Source organism: Glycine soja, chromosome 11 (assembly GCF_004193775.1).
Source record: "Glycine soja cultivar W05 chromosome 11, ASM419377v2, whole genome shotgun sequence".
Classification (NCBI taxonomy): Eukaryota; Viridiplantae; Streptophyta; class Magnoliopsida; order Fabales; family Fabaceae; genus Glycine; species Glycine soja.
In genome coordinates, this window is record NC_041012.1 from 33,309,193 (window position 1) to 33,330,623 (window position 21,431).

The 21,431-nt window shown below is 35.4% G+C and overlaps 1 non-coding gene and 1 pseudogene across 1 annotated transcript; one reads left to right on the top strand and one right to left on the bottom strand.

The window, feature by feature from the left end:
• The first annotated feature begins 786 nt into the window (after positions 1-786).
• Positions 787-9,014, top strand: LOC114374412 (annotated as a pseudogene).
• Positions 9,015-12,741: 3,727 nt separating this feature from the next.
• LOC114377706 lies at positions 12,742-12,848 on the bottom strand. Its single transcript, XR_003659145.1, has one exon. It is a non-coding gene; the product is annotated as a small nucleolar RNA R71 (small nucleolar RNA).
• Positions 12,849-21,431: the final 8,583 nt, after the last annotated feature.

Consider the following 21,431-nt stretch of genomic DNA (forward strand, 5'->3'; position numbering starts at 1 on the left):
ATTATTGATTAAAATTTTTATTTAACATATCATTTAAAGGAAAACGACATGTATTAAATTAAATTAAGGTGACATAAAAATGGTGCAAACCTTAAACATATTTTATGTACAAATACAAGTATGAGAAGCGTGCAGTTTTTAGACATCACAGGATAATCATTAGGTACGATAATAATTAATCCTCAAATTTTCTAATCATCTTTGTGGGTGTCACACAAAAAACAAATGTTGTTGACTACGCTTAGTTTCTAGAGTCATTGCTCATTAATTGGTCCACTCAAAATTACTGGTTAATGTAACTTCTATTCTTTTTTTAACTGCATTGTATAATAAATTTCATTGACAAAATAGTTATTGTGTAAAAATTGGTAAAACATTTTTCTCAAATTTTTTTTGATAAAACATTGATATATGAACAGTTTAAAAAGAAGAGTAATACTATCATTTATCTTTAATAATAATTTTTTTCCTAAAAAAATCTACAACTACGCTGTTGTTAGTGCTATGAAGGTGGATACCAGCCAATTAATCCGTGTGATGACTGTTGACTACGCCTCATAGGTGCAGGATGATTCGATGTCATCATAATTAAATCCTTCGTGAAAATTGGAAGTTTATAACCAGATATTTGTTTGGGAGTTAGTAAAACATTGAATTAGTTGTATTTTGGTCTTCTAATTTAGTCATTTCATGACAGGTAAAAGAAAAATATAGTCATTTCATGATTTTGGTTTCTCATTTTTAATTTCACAACTTAGTCCATTATTTTTAAAATTGAAGAAATTTAGTTCTTTAGTATATTTATCATCTATTAAACTTCTTCCTTCTTATATATAGCTAACACAAATTTATCCTTAGTCGTCCATGGTCCACCCATGCATGGACATCATCAAAAACTACTTTTTTTTTTTCATTAAGACCTATATGAAACTCATCTTTTGAACCCTAGTTTGAGAATCACAAGAGTAATATAATGCAATTCAAGTTCGTAGCCTTAACCTTTTTGGTGTTTTGGTCACGCTGGAGCTTTGAGGGTGCAGTAGGAGACCCTCAACTCTTTTTACTAGTATCAGAGTGCAGTGGATTCGGGGTTCCCAACTTGTCCAACTTCTACCAAAATCTAAACGCAAGTTTTGCAGACCTGAGAGCACAGGTGAGCAACAATAGCAAGCACTTTGCCACGGCTCAATCAGTCACCGGAACAAGCCCCGTCTATGCTATGTTTCAATGCGTCAACTACTTCTCCATCACTGATTGCGCCACCTGCTTAGCTGCCGCCGCCGCCGAAATCCGCAACTGCTCTACCGGAACCAACAACGGTGCCCGTGTCGTTTATGACGGCTGCTTCCTCAGGTACACATCCATCTAATTAATGTTTGTTAAATAACCCATCATTGGAAAAAGAGTTTTCACAACAGATTTTGACACATTCAAAGACGATTTTGAATTATCTTAGAAGTCAACGTCGTGGAAAGTCAAAATTTTTCACGATGAATTCTTAAAAATCATTTTAAAAAAATTATCATTTTAAGAAAATTTTCAGGTTATTTAGAAAAGTGATATTCTAAGATGGTTTTCACCCAAAACTGTTTTAGACTTTTTTTTTTAAATTAAAAAAATTGACAATTCTACGATAATTATCCCAAAAATCATGATTTTTCAAAAAATTATTTTAAAATGTCTTTTTTTAAAAAAAAATGGACTAAGAATTTTAAGACAGTTTTTCCTTAAATTGTCTTAAAATATAAATATTTTAAGACATTTTTTTAAATAAGCATCTTAGAATGTTTTTTTTTTAATTTTTGTTATCATATACACAAACTCTAAATAAAAAAAATGAGATTTAGTTAGATAACGTTCTCAAGCAGAAATAGTTATTCATAATTTTCATAAATAATTAAAAATATATGAGATACCATGCCATATAATGTTCACAAGCATAAATAGTTCTTCATAATTTTCACAATATGATTCAATACCAAATTTACATACTTTTTCTATTAGATGCTAAAATTAAACTTGAGGTTAGAATCCTATAGGTGTTAACGCATTTGTTGTGTACTGTATCTATTCACCATTCAGTTATAAAGTAACAGAAATTTTGGATCCACTTTTCCAGGAAAAGGTGAAGGAAGCAAATAATTAGAAGAATGAAAACTAACAACACATATATCATTAGATACTTCTTATTCTAAATTTAACATTTACATTCATTTTAGTATTCAGTAAGACACTAGCGAAAAAAATTATCTGAGGTTATTTTTTTTTGGCTAAATGATTAACGTTACAATGAATATATTCATAACAACAAAAGAAAGAAAAAAAAATCTCCAGGAGGCCATTCCCAAACTCCAAGCATGTTGCAAACCGAATAATGGGAGTGTTAAACTGCACAAAGATGGGGATAATACAACAACAATGACTTAATTACAAAATGTTGGATTTCAAAGTATTAACAAAGAATGAACAACTGGTCCTATTATTTAGGTGAAACAAGTGAAATTAAAAATAAATAAATTGATCTTCAACTTCATCTAATTTGAACATTTAACCTGTTGATTTAAAATTCATTGACAAAGTACTAACTAGACTTAAATTTAAATTCATGCTTTGGCATTTGTCTGTACCAAGCTAGGAATACCGTTTTGGGCTATGTAAGGATAATGAGCTTTTGTGTCAATGCCACCATTGTCTATAGCATAACCAAATGCATTGAAGTAAAAGCCTCCAGCACAACCATTAATTGCTAGCAGGGTCACAATCCACGACTTGTTGTACAGATAGGGAAACAAGATTCCTAGACCTAGTAACTATTTTGTTTATTCCTTCGATGGCCACTGAAAGCGCATTGGCTTTCTAACAAAATAACATGTTAAATCAGTCCAACAAAAACATATATTTGGTTAATGTGGTAAAATGAAACTATTTTTCTGGTCGCATCTTATTGAAAAAGTAAGCAATTTTTTTTTATGAAACTCAATGACTTTGCTTTTAGCTGTTTCACAAAATATTTATTGTGTTTGGATTAATACATTTTGAGAATAAAAAAATTATATATTTTTTTGAAAAATGATTTTTAATTCTAAGAGTTAGAACATCATATCATATGTAGCCGGCTACAGTGAATAACACAACTCATTTTGTCACTTAATTGAAAATAAAAGGAATATTTTTTAACAGAAATTTAAGACATCAAAAAGTTATTTCTTTAATTTTATAGCATATTGTTGAGATGCACCTATATGAAAAAATATATATACATGTAATCATATATAATATCACATACAGTATAATATCACATGTGGGGTTAACAACAACCACAATTTTTTTTAACCATCATATTAATTTTTTTTTTCAAGTTTTCGCAAAAACTTACTACACTATCATGTTTAATATTTAAAAAAATAAATAAATGCATGATTTTAATAAATTATAACAAATTTAACAATAATAACATTTCATTAAATAGGTCGGTCCGTTAAATTTAAAAAGCTTTTTGGATCATCTAAAGCTAGATCTTTTTAATTAAATAAATTTAAATAAAAATCTTGACTTAATTATACTAAATTTTACACCCTAGTGAGTGTTGTGTGCTCTATTTTTAGTCTTAAACTATAAATATGCTATATGCATGGAGTGAAATGAAGAATCTCACCTTTTGAGCCGTGAGATGAAGAAATGACTACTGGAGTGACTCCAAAATTTTGAGTGTACCACAACCTGGCTATGTCTTCAAGTACCAGAACCTCTGCAGTATTGGCATCATGCAAAATGTAGATATATTATGCTTTACAAAGTCATGCAGAAAATGATGATTGGAAAATCACAGCTTCATATATTAGGATAATAAGCCACAATGAATATGATAATGATGCAAAGAAATAAAAATGAATCCAAAAACATTAGATCATGTTTTTGAGAGTAATGAATCTCACGTCAGGTCACTTAAGCGGTAAACTAATCTCTCCGCTTCGAAACTGTAAGCGGAGAAATAAAAATGAATCCAAAAAGAAATAGTTTTAGCTAGTCACCCATGTGTAACCAAACTGTTTCAAAAATGAATCCAAACAGCCATAGAGATTGAAGCAGGTTCTTGGAATATTACAATCAAATAAAAATCGGCATAATTTCAGAACATTCTACTAACCTTCTCCTGAACTTCCCACATCATTCCATTCTAAATTTCATTATAACGAAAGGAGTCAGAGAGAAAACAGAAACCAAAAAAAAAAAAAAAAGCAAAGAATGTCACAAAGCAAAATTCCTTCATAAATAATATTTTATACACCACACCACACCTAAATATGTAAAGCAGAGAATTAGCCTAGCTCAAAATTATCACTCATTTTACTCGAATCATAGGCAATACTATTCAAAACAATATAACCAATAAAAACCTGCAACTCACAATCACTGACTAAAGGCTTCCCATAACTATTGAAAATCAAAGCATTTTGCGTTAATCAAATCAAACAACATCAGCAAAAATCAATAACCTAGCTATAATTAACGAAAAGAAATAAAATAATAAAATAATTAGATACGCGTGAAACACACGCTTGTCCACAATCAATAATTGAATTGAGAAGAAAAAAAGCCAGATCCAAACATCAATAAAAGTTCAATACTCTACAATCAAAAAATCAGAAGCGCAATCTAAGCAGATCTAAATAAAAGTTCAATACCCCACAATGATTGCGACGATGGGACCAGTGGAGAAAAGTTTTATTTTTGGTCTCAGTCTCGGTCTCGTGGCGAGTGTTTTGAGAAGATGTGCTGTTGATTTGGAGCTCTTTGGAGAGAGCGGTGGCGAGAGGTTGCTGGAACTTATCGAGCTTGTCAATGAGGTCGAGGACGAAGGATTTGGAGCGGAGAACCTCTTCCTGCTCCTTGTTCAAGGGCTTGCCCTGGGTGACGGTGCTCCTCTTCCATGACGAGGATGCAATTCAGCTTCTTCCTTGGATGATAGGGTTTGTGTTGGCTCGGAAGTGAGAACGATTGAATAATGTGTAAGGGCGTTGTTGAGAGAGAGGCATGCCTTATGAAGAAGTGAAATGCATCTTCTAAGATGGTTCTTGAAGAAACCGGCCTAGTAATGCGTTTTGCATCTTCCAAGACGGTTTTTGAAGAAACCGGCCTAGTAATGCAATACGGCTTTAAGAAAATCATCTCTAAAGCATTATAATTATTTATAAACATGTCACCACCTTTTTTTTAAGACCGTTTTTGTATAACTGTCGTGAATCTGCCATAGTCCAAAATGTTTTTTTAGTAGTGCATTCTTATGGCTCCTAATTCAAATATGATTATTTGACACTCATATGGTGTGTATACACTATGATATGGCTAAAATGAGTAAGACTAGCTGCATCACTGGTCCTATAAAATGTAGGATGGAGTTTTAAACATGTAAAAACAAAAAGCAGTACACCAAAGAGTGTGTAGATCAAATGTAATTGCTTATTTCAACTTAACTTGATAGGATGGGCCTTTCTAGGTCGAAATAGATGGTTTTTAACATTAAATAACTTTGATTTTAATTAATATTAGATTTATTTAATATTTCTTAAAATATTAGATGATAACAAATATATGAATGTCATTCACTAGAGTCATTATACATTATAAAGTTTGCAGTCTATCGAGGTATTAATAATGAAATATCAAGTTTATGTTTTTCTTCTTTATATAACTTTTAGTATATTCTTAGGAGTAGAAATAGCTTTGTAACATAACTAGCTAGTGGTGTTGAGTTCAAGTTTAAGATATACAAATGTCTTAAATATAAAAAAAAAAATTGTCACTTATAATAATTTTACCTCAAACATAGATTATTTCTCTTTATAAATGTTACCTTCTTCCAGTAAAAAATACATGTTGTTTATAAAAAAAAAAAAAAAAACCAAAACTTAGACTTCTCTATATATATTGTTCTCGTTTTAAGCATAGATAGACATTTCTCTTAATTTTTCTTGTTTTCTTTTTTTTTTCTCCTTTTTATTGTCCAAATAAGTTAAAGGTTAAATTTAACATAAATTATCAACAAGCTAGGTGTTTATAGGTTATTGAGGCCGTGTGAATTATGGATTTTAGATGTTTTCGTCACAAGAACATGTGGGTTGGCAGTTCATGAAACTAAGTTAGAATTGACTTTGATGTTATTGCTTTCAAATGTATTTTACTGTTGAGGTACGAGACCAGTGACTTCTTCGATCGAAGAGAACATCTTAGAAGCCACATGCACACTTTGTGGAAATCAGACTGCAGATGACAACACTGCTTTTTGTTTACATGAACACAAATAACCAATAAGATGTTTATATATAGATGATTGAGAATGTGGATTAGTTTTTCTTATGTCTTCATCACAAGTTTATTATTTGATACTTTCAAACGTGTTGTTAAGGTATGAGAGCGATGACTTCTTTCGCGAGACCACTCTTGCTGGCAACAGTATGAGTTGTGGAAATCAGACAGCAGTTGAAGCCACTGCTTTTAGTACATCTACACAACAATTGCTAATGAACCTCCAAATTGCAACACCGAAAATTACTGGTTTCTTTGCAGCTACCAAGACACAAGTGATTGGCGGTGCAATCTATGCCATTGCACAATGTGCTGAAACTTTCACACGAGACACTTGTTTGAATTGTTTGTCAATTGAACAGAGCGACATACAAGGTTGTCTTCCCAATACAAATGGTAGGGCATTTGATCCTCCTGGCTGCTTTATGAGATACTCGGACACACCCTTCTTTGCTGATAACCAAACCATTGATATCAGTCCCTTCTTAAAACAAGGTACAAATGCCATAACTCCATTTAATAGATGTTGACTTGAATGAACAAAAATGGGTTAGTGGTGTGCCATCTCTTATTGTATAATGAGAAAGGCTAGTAGCACATATCTAATTCACTTTTTAATTTTGGAAGAAATATATCAAAATCACTTTAAATTTTTTTGAGACGTACTGAATTAATGTATCTCAGTCATGATTTTGATATTTCTAACAAATTTTAATCAATAGCAGAGAATGCATTAGAAAGAGTCTGTTAGAAAAACTTGTTTCTAGTACTTTTCGGGCCAACATCTTGAACGGACACATCATTTGGAATATTTGAGGTCAACTTCTTTTCTGTCTTGCAGGACGAGGAGGTTCAATGAGGAAGTGGGTCGTTATTGGTGGTAGTGTTGCAGGTGCACTCCTTGCTGGGATCCTTCTTATATTATTACCCTGGCATAAAAGATTCCAAAGTCCCACGAGAGTTCCTAGAGGTATATAATAAGACCATTTGGATTTTGGAAAGTCTTTATGTGATGCTTTGCATCCAACTATTACCAAAGTATCATGTCTAAAAATATCATTGTTCTCCTAAACATAGATGAATTCATTTCTTTATTTATATTTATATATAAAGTAAAATCAAACTTATATTTCACTTAGCAGGTATCATATTGGGAGCAACTGAGTTGAAAGATGCAACCAAGTACAGGTACAGTGACTTGAAAGCTGCAACAAAAAATTTTAGTGAGAAAAATAAACTAGGAGAAGGAGGCTTTGGAACTGTATACAAGGTAAACTTGAGTTGTTCCTCCTCACATTTCAATCCTGCTTAAGAAGGAAATACTACTTATAAGCTAAACATCTAATGATAAAGATAAATCACTTTCAAGAAGAATTTTTTATTTCTAATGCTATTGAATAGGGGACGATGAAAAACGGGAAAGTTGTTGCTGTAAAAGAGTTACTTTCAGGAAAAGGCAACAACATAGACGACAATTTTGAAAGTGAAGTAACGCTCATCAGTAATGTTCATCACAAAAATTTGGTTCGGCTACTTGGTTATTGCAGCAAAGGCCAAGACAGAATTCTTGTTTATGAGTACATGGCAAACAACAGCCTTGACAAATTCTTATCTGGTAAAATGTTAATTTTCAATAGAAGCAACTTGTGTAAGTTTTCTTTTCTTTACCTCTAAAGTGTTGAACATATAAACATGGGAATCAGATAAAAGAAAAGGTTCACTCAACTGGAGACAACGCTATGATATAATTTTGGGCACAGCACGGGGATTGGCTTATCTACATGAGGATTTTCATATTCCTATCATACATAGAGATATTAAGAGTGGCAATATCCTCTTGGACGAAGAATTTCAACCCAAAATTTCTGATTTTGGATTGGTGAAACTCCTACCAGGGGACCAATCTCATCTTAGCACAAGATTTGCTGGGACATTGTAAGTTAAAATAAATTACCAATGCTTCACCTTGAAAATTTTAAAAAGTAAAATATACTGGCCCCACATGCAGAATAGTCTAATAATTTCTTAACTTTATATGTGACATAAATGTTATGCACTTGTCAGGGGATACACAGCACCCGAATATGCACTCCAAGGTCAATTATCAGAAAAGGCTGATACATAAAGCTATGGAATTGTAGTATTAGAAATCATAAGTGGTCAAAAGAGTACTGATGTCGAAGTTGATGATGATGGTTATGAAGAATATCTTCTTCGACGAGTAAGGAATTTCCCATTAATATATACTGAAAATTGGTTGTTTTGTTATAATATTTTACTATATGACTCATGGTTTTGTTTACAACAGGCATGGAAGTTGTATGAGAAAGGCATGCACTTGGAGTTAGTGGACAAAAGCTTAGACCCAAATAACTATGACGCGGAAGAGGTTAAGAAAGTTATAGACATTGCTTTGTTGTGTACTCAAGCATCGGCAACAATGAGGCCAGCCATGTCTGAAGTAGTAGTCCAACTCAGTAGCAATGACTTACTTGAGCATATGAGACCTTTGATGCCTATATATCTTTATTGAGATGAAATTAAGGCCCCAAAAAGAAATTTGTGCTTCTATTGGTTCCTCTATGACTAATGATACTGCCTCCAATTATATAGCACTTGCTCGATGATTTAGTATATGATGTAAAAAAAATTTTGTTCAGTTCATTATCAAAGGTGGTTATTATAGTTATTTGGAAATCTTATTTTAAAGAGAAAATTTTTGTACATTGCCATTCATTCCTAAGGTTTTGTTGATTAGTGTAGATATAGAGTACTCTTAATATCTCTATAAGTACAATACCTACTGTTAAAGCCTATAAATACAAGTTAATGGTTTATGCCTACAATTTTTCAAAGGTAAGCATAAATTAATGATTTTTACCTACGGCTGGAGGTTGTAGGTATAATTAAGTTAAAGTTTTTACCTATAGTTGGAATTTGTAGATATAAGTTGACTTTTACCTACCCACATTGTGAATTGTAGGAATTGCATATAGTGACAATCAAATATAATTGTAGATGAAAGTAAATCCATAGGTAAAATCTATACTTATAGATTATAATCTATCATTGTATGTCCCTCAAAGTTGACGACCAAAATATTCATAGGTCAATGTCTTTAATACATTCACCTACATATTTTTAACATCTAGTGATGGGTTTTGTCCGTAGACATAGATCATTTTTCTTATTGTGAGTGCTTGAGTAGGAAGGAAACAAGGAGGAAATTGAGACTACGGAAGACTTATTTTATTCAACAATAAAACAAGTGCTAATAGAAGGACAAATTAACAAGTGAACAACTAATTTACAGATTTCTTTTAAAAAAAAACAATTTACAGATGGTGCCTACAGAAGATAAAATAGCTTTATGTCCAATTAATCAACACGACTTTTATTTCCTAAAAGTTAGCATAAAAATCTGATCTACCGTGGTTTGTTAAGACAAGACTTGTAGCCTAACTTGTTTGAAAATTGCAAAATGTAAAACCATTTTAAAAAAAGCTGAAAAAGTTGAGGTGTACCAATAAGGTGTTTCCATGGTTGTCGTCCATCCCCTTTATCCTTGGGGTTTTCTTGGCTCTTCCCCTTTGTCTGCCAAGCTAATATCAACCTCCCCACCCTCTTCTTTGAAATCTTTTGCGCAGATCATCTCTAAACTCCTAGTTATTCCTCTTCACCTCCTTCCAAAGCCTTGCTTCAAAGGTGATGTGCTAGCTATCAAAATCTCAGAAATAAGATACTAGTTTCCATGGCAGGTATTGCAGATTGTAGCAATGTGTTTCATGGTAGGCTTTTTCTTTCAAAGTGCTCCTCACCCATCAAGATTGCATATCTTCGGTCAAAGCTCTTGGAAATCGATTGGGTCATGGTCTAGGGTCCCTCTTGGAAAGGGATATTATGAGCTTGTCTTCTCCTCTGCCGAAGACCTCAACATTATCAAATTGATGTATTACATTGGCCTTCACATAGGCTTTTTGCGCTTGCTAGCATGGACTCCAGATTTCAACCCGAATCTCATCAAGCAGACCCATGCTCAATGTTGGGTTAGATTCCATGGGTTGCTGATGTGTCATTATTTTCTCCTATTTCTTAACCCTTTTTGTCATAATTTTAATTACTGATTAGTCTTAATTGTCAAATTAATTATGCAGTTTTATCATTTGGGGCTACTTGACTAATTTTGTGTTTTTAATTTAATTTCAAGAGAATTATAAGCAATTGGGCTTGGACTTGAAGAGAGCAGACAATTTTATTTTATCAAATCTTATCTTATCCAGATTTTATTTCATCTAGATTTTATTTTGTCCAGATTTTATTTCATCCAATCTTATCTTATCTTGTCCATATTTTCTTTTATTTCATTTATGGGCTTGGACTTAAAACATATTTGTAAGCTTTGGGGCTGAGGACTTATATAATAGCACCAGGGTTTTAGTTTAGAGAGTTTTGGGGAGAGGAGAATAATTTTAAGGTTTTGCAATTCCAGTTTTTATTGTTCACGCACACTGTTCACGTTGCAATAAAATTCTTTTTTTTGCAATTTCATTTTCTACTGATTAATGGAAGGCTAAGTCTCCAGCGTTGTTTTCTCTTGAGGATCAAGCACAACTCTCTTTGAGGTTTTGTTATCATTATTGAATTCTGATCAATTTTTCCTCTTCACCAATTGCTCTGTAATTGTTGCTATTAATCCATGCATGCTTAGTGCTTGATTAATTGTCTCTGCGCTTAATTTACGTTCATGCTTAATGATAAGTTTCGTTCATCATTAATTGGTGTATGTGTTGCTTAATCACATAACGATAGCCTTATGTTAATTTTTGCTTAATAAGTTAATTTAGGGTTGGATTAAGTGGTTGAACTGATTAGGGATAAATCCTCGTAACCTAGGATAAGAGACTTGCTTGTGAATCAAGGGGGAACAACATGTTTTAATTCTGTTATTTCTTTAATTCAAATTTGCTTGCAGTTTAATTTACACAAACAAACAAACTCCCCAATTCGTTACTGTTTTATTACTATCTGTTATGAACGTTTGGTTGACCATTGCTCGTTGGGAGATGACCTAAGATCACTTCCTAGATACTGCATTTTTAATGTTTATTTGATTTGGGTACGGTCTCGATCAAATTTGGCGCCATTGCCGGGGAGCAGTGGGCCAAAGGTTCATAATAGTGTTTAGTTGTTTTGTGTGTAGCTCTGTCGTTTAGGTTGTGAGTGTGAGTTGTTTTATTTTGTGTAGCATTCTGTTTTGCATTTCATTCGCGTCCCCTGTTTAGCGACTGTTTTAGCAACTGTTTCAGTTTATGTTTTGCTGTGAACAGTGATTAACGACTGGGAACTAGTGACTGATTTTGCAATTTAATTAGCAATTTTTGTTTTGATAGTTAGAGTTGTTATTTTTGGCTGATTTTTTGTGTGATAGTTTCTTTTGATCCATATTTTGTGGGAAAAATATCAAGAGGACTTGGTGTGGCAGTATTTGAGAGAGACAAAAAATTTGGGAACTTGTTTTTAGCAAAACTTAAAACGGCCATAACTTTTGCTCCGAGTATCAGAATGACTATTATTATATATGCATTTGGGGTAGAAAAAAAATTTCCCATACTATGGCAACCTGCTTTAGCCAATTGGGGTCTCCCAAACTCAAAAAATCAATTGTTTACTAACTTGGCTTAGGTAGTTTTTATAGTTAGACTTTGAATTTATGTTTGAAATTTTTTGTGCTATCTTTTCATGGTTTTAAGGTGTTGCTCACAAAATTTCAGCTCACTTGGATATCATTTGACTATAGTTGTAGTTTTAACCCTCCCTTAGTACTTATTTGAGAGATACATGATTTGCTGCACATAGTGCATGACTAGGGGCAATCTAGGTGATTTATAACTCTTTGATCCTAAAATAGATAGAACCTTTCATACATTAGTTAGGCATAGTGTGCATCCTGATCATTCTGTGCATTTTGAGCATTTTGAGCATTTTGAGTATTCTGTTGCTGGTGATTCTAAATATTCTGATTTTGAGCATTCGACTACTAATTTTCATACTGAGAACATGGCTCAACCTCCACCTCGTGAGAGGACTCTTAGGGAGATGGCTGCACATGATTTCACTTATGAAAGCTTGTGCATTCAATATCCTGATGAGGGTGTTCCATATGTTCTCAAGACTAGACTAATACATTTGCTGCTCAAGTTTCATGGTCTTGCAGGTGAAGATCCTCATAAGCATCTTAAGGAGTTCCATATTGTCTGTTCCACCATGAAGCCCCCTGATGTCCAGGAAGATCATATCTTTCGAAAGGCTTTTCCTCATTCTTTGGAGGGAGTGACAAAAGATTGGCTGTAATATCTTGCTTCCAAATCCATCTCCAGCTGGGATGACCTTAAGAGAGTGTTCTTGGAGAAATTCTTCCCTGCATCTAGGACCACTGCCATCAGAAAAGACATTTCAGGCATTAGGCAACTTAGTGGAGAGAGCTTGTATGAGTACTGGGAAAGATTCAAGAAATTGTGTACAAGCTGTCCTCACTACCAGATTTCTGAGCAACTCCTTCTGCAATATTTCTATGAGGGACTTAGCAACATGGAGAGAAGTATGAATGATGCTGCCAGTGGTGGAGCTCTTGGTGATATGACTCCTGCTGAGGCTAGGAATTTGATTGAGAAGATGACTTCCAACTCCCAACAATTCAGTGCAAGAAATGATGCTATTGTCCTTAGAGGAGTCTATGAGGTGGCCACAGATTCATCTTCATCTGCTGAAAATGAAAAGCTTGAGGGAAAACTTGATGCCTTGGTCAACCTAGTGACTCAGCTTGCCATGAATAAGAAATCTGCATCTGCACCTATTGCAAGAGTCTGTGGCCTATGTTCTTCTGTAGATCACCATATAGATCTCTATCCTTCTTTGCAGCAATCTGGAGTCAATGAGCAACCTAAAGCTTATGCTGCAAACATTTATAATAGAGCCCCTCAGCAGCAAAACCAACAACAACAGAATAATTATGATCTTTCAAGCAACAAATACAATTCAGGTTGGAGGAATCATCCAAATTTGAGATGGACAAGTCCTCCACATCAACAACAGCCTGTCCCTCCTTTCCAAAATGCTGCTGGTCCAAGCAAGCCATATGTTCCTCCTTCAATGCAACAACAATAGCAGCAACAACAAAGACAACAAGCAACTAAGGCCCCTCCTCAACCTTCCTTAGATGAGTTAGTGAGGCAAATGACCATCCAGAATATGCAATTTCAGCAAGAGACAAAAGCCTCCATTCAGAGTCTGACAAATTAGATGGGGCAGATGGCTACTCAGTTGAACCAAGCTTAGTCCCAAAATTTTGACAAATTGCCTTCACAAACTGTGCAGAATCCGAAAAATGTGAGTGCCATTACCTTGAGGTCTGGTTAACAAATTCAAGTGCCTCCACCAATAGCAGCACCTGCACCTGAACCTGTCAAGCTTCATTCTGCACCTGAAAAAGAGGATGAGATAGTTTCACAAAAGAGAAAGCTTCCTGATCATGAGGGAGCTAACAAAAATTTTCATGCAGGTGGACCTTCTTCTAGTAGTTCTGAGTTGCAACAGCCTCCTATCCTTCTTCCATTTCCACCTAGAGCAATTCCAAACAAAAAAATGGAAGAAGTGGAAAAGGAGATCTTGGAGACCTTCAGGAAAATAGAGGTGAACATACCTCTGCTAGATGCCATCAAGCAGATTCCAAGATATGCCAAGTTTCTAAAGGAGCTGTGCACCAACAAAAGGAAGCTCAAAGGAAATGAAAGGATTAGCATGACCAAAAATGTGTCAGCATTGATAGGTAAATCTGTTCCTCACATTCCTGAGAAATGTAAGGACCCAAGTACTTTTTGTATACCTTGTATTATTGGGAACAATAAATTTGAGAATGCCATGCTAGATCTAGGAGCATCATTTAGTGTCATGCCTCTTTCCATTTTCAATTCTTTATCTCTTGGACCTTTGCAATCTACAGATGTGGTGATTCATTTGGCAAATAGAAGTGTTGCTTACCCCGCAGGTTTCATAGAGGATGTGCTGGTTCAGGTTGGTGAACTTATTTTTCCTATTGATTTTTATGTTCTTAATATGGAAGAGGGATTTTTCATGGCTCAGTTCCAATTATTTTAGGTAGGCCATTTATGAAAATAGCCTGAACCAAGATAGATGTTTATGCTGGCACATTGTCTATGGAATTTGGTGATATTGTTGTTCATTTTAACATTCTTGATGCCATGAAACATCCATCTGAGGATCATTCTATTTTTCGTGCTGAGATAATTGATCAGATTGTTGATGATTATATGTTTGATTTTATTTCTGTTCTTCATGGTAGGAAACATCCATTTTTATCTGATCTGCATACTTGTCATTCCTTATGCATTGAATCTGAATCTGAGTTTGAATTTGATCCTGTATCTGATTTTTATGCTGATAGAGAATTTGAATTTGAGTCTGGTTCTGATTTTCTGGGTGTTGTACCTCTTGATGTTCATTTTTTAGAGTCAGAATGCACTAACCATGTTGCAAGAAGTACATACACTTCTGACTTGCTTTATGAGGTATAGGCTGAGGAACCTTCTTCTTCTCCTACCCCGGTTCCTCCCACTATTCAGCCACCACCCACACCAGAGTTGAAGCCCTTGCCAGCAACCCTCAAGTATACTTACTTGGAGGACAAAGAAAAATTTCCATTGATCATATCTGCCTCCCTTGCTGCTGAGCAAGAGGAGAAGTTGTTGCTAGTGCTCAAGAAGCACAAGAAAGCCATTGGATGGACTTTAACAGACATTCCTGGTATTAGCCCATCTATCTGCATGCATAGGATACTTTTAGAGGATGGAGCTAAGCCAGTGAGGCAGCCACAACGGCGACTCAACCCCGTCATTTTAGATGTGGTGAAAAAGGAAGTGACCAAGCTCTTACAAGCTGGAATCATCTACCTCATTTCTGATAGCCAGTGGGTGAGTCCAGTCCAAGTGGTTCCTAAGTAGACAGGCCTCACAATGATTAAGAATGAAAGGGATGAGCTTATCCCCTCAAGAGTGCAGAACAATTGGCGAGTCTGCATTGATTATAGAAGGCTAAACCAGGTAACCAGAAAAGATCATTTTCCCCTGCCATTCATTGATCAAATGCTTGAGCGCTTGGTAGGTAAGTCTCATTACTGTTTTCTTGATGGTTTTTATGGTTATTTACAAATTCATATTGCTCTTGAGGATCAAGAAAAGACCACATTCACTTATCCCTTTGACACTTTTGCCTATAGGAGGATGCCCTTTGGCCTATGCAACGCCCCTGGTACCTTCCAGCGGTGTATGCTTAGCATTTTCAGTGATTTTTTAGAGAGTTGCATAGAGGTGTTTATGGATGACTTTACTATTTATGGATCCTCTTTTGATGCATGTTTGGATAGTCTGGATAGAGTTCTTAATAGGTGCATTGAAACTAACCTTGTGCTGAATTTTGAAAAATGTCACTTCATGGTAGAACAAGGTATAGTTTTAGGGCATATTATTTCCAGTAGGGGCATAGAGGTAGATCCTGCCAAAATAGTTGTTATTTCACAATTGCCTTACCCCTCTTGCGTGCGAGAGGTTCATTCTTTTCTTGGTCATGCAGGGTTTTATAGGCACTTTATCAAGGACTTTAGCAAAGTGGCCCTTCCATTATCCAATCTGCTGCAAAAGAAGGTGGAGTTTGATTTTTATGACCGATGCAAAGAGGCTTTTGATTGCCTCAAGCGTGCGGTGACTACCACCCCTATCATTCAGGCACCTGATTGGACAGCCCCATTTGAGCTAATGTGGGATGCATCCAATTACGCATTGGGGGGTTGTCCTTGCTCAAAAGATTGACAAACTGCCTCGGGTGATCTACTACGCTTCCAAAACTTTGGATGCTGCTCAAGCAAATTACACTACCACAGAGAAGGAGCTATTAGTGATAGTTTTTGCTCTTGAGAAATTTCGTTCATATTTGCTTGGTACTCGTGTTATTGTTTATACTGACCATGCAGCTCTGAAGTACCTGTTGAAGAAGGCTGAATCAAAGCCTAGATTGATCAGGTGGATGCTTTGGTTCTAAGAGTTTGATTTGGAGATCCGTGATTGGAGCGGTGCACAGAACCTCATGGTTGACCACCTGAGTAGGATTGAGCGTGTGTCTGAGGACTCACCCATTCGGGATGATTTTCCAGATGACCATTTGTACATTCTGTATAACATTTTTGATTCCTTCCCCATTCCTTGGTTTGCTAATATTGTGAATTATTTGGTTGCTTCTGTTTTTCCTCCCTTGGCATCTAAAGCTCAAAATGATAAAATTAAGAGCGATGATAAGCATTATATTTGGGATGATCCCTATTTGTGGAAGTTGTGCAGTGACCAGGTTATTAGGAGATGCATTCCAGACCATGAGATCAACTTGGTCCTCCATTTCCGTCATTCTTCCGCACCAGGTGGCCATCTTGGCATACAGAGGACATCTCACAAGGTGCTTGACTGTGGTTTCTATTGGCCCGCCATCTTCAAGGATGCGTGGAGAATCTGTAGCACTTGTGAGGCTTGTTAGAGAGCAGGCGGCTCACTTTCATGGAGACAACAAATGCCTCAACAAACCATGTTGTTCTGTGAGGTGTTTGATGTCTGGGGTATAGATTTTATGGGGCCTTTCCCTGTCTCTTTTGGTTTTGTTTATATTCTCCTTGCTGTTGATTATGTTTCAAAATGGGTGGAAGCCAAACCCACCAGAACTAATAATGCTAAGGTTGTTGTGGATTTTGTTAGATCTAATCTATTTTGCAGGTTTGGAGTCCCTAGAGCCATCGTCAGTTATCAAGGCACCCATTTTTGTAATAGATCCATGTATTCCTTGCTCAAAAAGTATGGGGTCATGCACAGAATTTCCACACCTTACCACCCCCAAACTAATGGGCAGGCTGAGATTTCAAACAGGGAGATAAAAAGGATATTGGAGAAGATTGTGCAGCCGAACAGAAAGGATTGAAGCACCAGGATGGATGATGCTCTTTGGGCGCATAGGACTGCCTACAAAACACCTATAGGAATGTCTCCTTATCGGGTTGTCTTTGGCAAGGCATGTCATCTTCTTGTAGAGATAGAGCACAAAGCCTATTGGGCTGTAAAGACCTGCAACTTCTCTATTGATCAGGCTGGAGAGGAAAGGAAGTTGCAACTAAGTGATCTAGATGAAATCCGTTTAGAAGCCTATGAGAATTCCAAATTCTACAAGGAGAAGACCAAGAAGTTCCATGATAGCTTGATAGCTAAGAAGGACTTCGTGGTTGGATAGAAAGTTTTATTGTATAACTCTAGGCTCGGACTCATGAGTGGTAAGTTGAGGTCAAAGTGGATTGGTCCTTTTGTGGTGACTAATGTTTTTCCTTATGGTACAATTGAGATCAAAAGTGAATCCATAGATAAGAGCTTCAAGGTCAATGGATACCGGCTGAAACCATTCCTCACAAATCCCTCCTTAGTGGATGTAGTGGTGGAGGAGACCTCCTTACTTCACCCTACTTATCTTCTGTCATGACTTAGGGAGTTTTCTTTTTCTATCTCCTTCTTTACTTTTATTGCACTTGTCCAAGTTTATTGATTGTTTTGATTGCTCTTGATCTTATGATTGTGCTACATTGAGGACAATGTGTTGTTTAAGTATGAGGGGAGATTGTTCTTTATTTGGGGTTTTCTAGTTTAATTTTGTTAGGTTTTCTAGGTTAATTTTGTTATTTTAGTTTTATGTTTTGTGTACAACATTGCATGTTTCTCTTTGAATTTTGGGTTATGTACAGGTAATGGGTAATTGTTTTTGAAATAGGAGTTTCTTGGCATTTTGTGAATTGAAATCCTTGTTTTTCTATACATGCCAAGTTAGTTTTGAAAGTTTGAATTGAAAGTGATAGATTTACCCTTTGTGAGAATTTGAGCCATCATCATCTATTTTATTCGGTGTGTTTTGCACCATTGATTGCTTGCACAATAGCCTTGGCTTGACTCTTGTTGATACTTCTTGCTTCACATGCATGTTGGGAGATGATTTAGGCATTTTGTTCTTATAAGCCTCTAGCCAAATAAGCCTACCTTGAATTAATTCCTTTGATAGCCCCTTTGAGCCTATGTTCCCCTTTCTTTGTTTTGAAGCTCATTACAAGCCTTAAGTGAAAAACCATGATCTCACCCTACCCTTAAGGAATTTCGGAGCTTTGGAATTGTTTTGGGAATAAGGTTGGGGGGGGGGTATGTTTCATTGGATGATATGTTGGCCATGCTTGATGATGTATTTTGGCCATGCTTGATGTATATATATATATTGCCTAATTGTTGCTTTATTGTTCAATTATTCAAAATGCTTTCAAATGCTACTGCTACTGTTCACGTCAAAAAAAAAAAAGAAGAAAAAAAACAGAAAAAAATAGAAAAAGAATGAAGTTGAATAAATGAGGTCTTGGTTTGAAGACTTGGATTGATTTGAGGACTTGGTTGATTTTGATTTGGTTTTGGGGTTTACTACTCTTTCTTAGTTCCCACTTATTCCCCATTGCTCCTCTATTCGTTTGGGTTTTAGCTACTTATCCCATATTTTCCTCTACCTTATCCTTGGCCCCATTACAACCTTAAAAGACCTTTTGATCCTTATGTGCATGTGTTTATGGTGTGGTTGTCAATTTTAGAGTCTTGCCAAGTCTATGTGGTGTTTGTTTTCATGGGTGCTTTGAGGGTAAATAGTAGCCTAGACACTTGAGAGATAGAGTGCATATCTTGTGAGGCTTTATCACTTTTCATGCTTGAGCTGGTTGACTATCTTGCCATGTTTGAGATGCTTGGATGATTTTCATTACTGTCTTGATTCTTTAACTCTTTACGTGTTGGATGTTGCCCATTCCTTTCATTCTTGAGATTTATTGAGAATTATGTAAATGTTTTTGTGTTTGTTTGTTTTTGTTTAATGTCTCTGGATTTGTTCCTTGCTTTGCTTTTTGATTTTGCCCAGGAGTGCAAAAGGCTAAGTGTTGGGGGATTTGATGTGTCATTATTTTCTCCTATTTCTTAACCCTTTTTGTCACCATTTTAATTACTGATTAGCCTTAATTGTCAAATTAATTATGCAGTTTTATCATTTGGGCCTACTTGACTAATTTTGTGTTTTTAATTTAATTTCAGGAGAATTATAAGCAATTGGACTTGAATCCGGAATTGGGCTTGGACTTGAAGAGAGCAGATAATTTTATTTTATCAAATCTTATCTTATCCAGATTTTATTTCATCTAGATTTTATTTCGTCCAGATTTTATTTCATCCAATCTTATCTTATCTTGTCCAGATTTTATTTTATTTTGTTTATGGGCTTGGACTTAAAACAAATTTGTAAGCTTTGAGGCTGAGGACCTATATAATAGCACCAGGGTTTTAGTTTAGAGAGTTTTGGGGAAAGGAGAATAATTTTAGGGTTTTGCAATTCCAGTTTTTACTGTTCACGCACACTGTTCACATAGTAATAAAATTCGTTTTTTTACAATTTCGTTTTCTGCTAATTAATGGAAGGCTAAGTCTCCAGCGTTGTTTTCTCTTGAGGATCAAACACAACTCTCTTTGAGGTTTTGTTATTATTATTGAATTCTGATCAGTTTTTCCTCTTCACCAATTGCTCTGTAATTGTTGCTATTAATCCATGCATGCTTAGTGCTTGATTAATTGTCTCTGCGCTTAATTTATGTTCATGCTTAATGATCAGTTTCATTCATGATTAATTGGTTTATGTGTTGCTTAATCACGTAATGACAACCTTATGTTAATTTTTGCTTAATAATTTAATTTAGGGTTGGATTAAGTGGTTGAACTAATTAAGGATAAATCCTCGTAACCTAGGATAAGAGACTTGATTGTGAATCAAGGGGGAACAACATGTTTTAATTATGTTATTTCTTTAATTCGAATTTGCTTGCGGTTTAATTTACACAAACAAACACCCCCCCCCCCCCGCAATTCGTTACTGTTTTATTACTATTTGTTATGAACGTTTGGTTGACCATTGCTCGTTGGGAGACGACCTAGGATCACTTCCTAGATACTGCATTTTTAATGTTTATTTGATTCGGGTATGGTCTCGATCAGTTGCCTCATGAGTACTGACGACCAACCACACTATTTGAAATAGGATGGCCATTGGAGTTCCCATCTCTATCAATGATGTTACTCTGAAGTACACTTTTGGTCACTTTGCTCGTCTATTGATTGTCATTAACCTCTCCAAGAACCTCCACCAGCAAATACTTGTGCAAAGGGAGGGTTATGCTTTTTCCATTAAGGTTGAATATGAAAAACGTCCCTTTTTCGTTCCTCTTGTCAAACTATTGGTCACTCAGTCACCAACTATAAGAAATCCAAGGCTAAATTTGTTTCAAAGAAGGTCGTTGGTAATGTTATGAAAATCCATAAAACTGGGACTCGTCATGTTCCCAAAGATTTAAGTGCAGAACCAACTCTTAATTGTCCTCCTCACGATTTACCCCCAAGCAATGCTTAGGAACCCTCTTATGAAGCCTTAGGGGTGCCTTATGTTCCTTCGCAAGCCCCTCCTACACAAGAACAAATTATTGTAGGAGAAATTCAGAATAACTCAATCTATATGAAGGTAAATGACATCGCTCTTGAACATCAAAATTTAGCTCTTGATTTTAACCCTCTTCTGAGTTTTACTCAGCCTATTATAGCCTCCCCTTTTGTCTTAAGTCTAGTTGCTCCTTCTAGGCACGACTCCCCCTATTTTGTGGCTAACTCTCAACCATCTCAAATTTCAAATGGGCCAGCTTCCAACATCAACCCCTCGAGCCCTCTCTAGTGAACTTTATCAATCATGTAGTGGCCTGTTAGTTGCTATTCATGAGTTAGTTTGATATTGAATATTTGCAAGGAATTAGCGCTTTACCTCCAATTTATGGTTCTATTTGTAGGAATTGTACATATTTTTCTTTGTAGTGTGATTTTATAGAGTAGATACTCCAATTTTTGTTGGACAAGTGGCCTCAGAAATATTAAGAAGGGGGGTTGAATTAATTATGAACATGTCTTGACTAATTA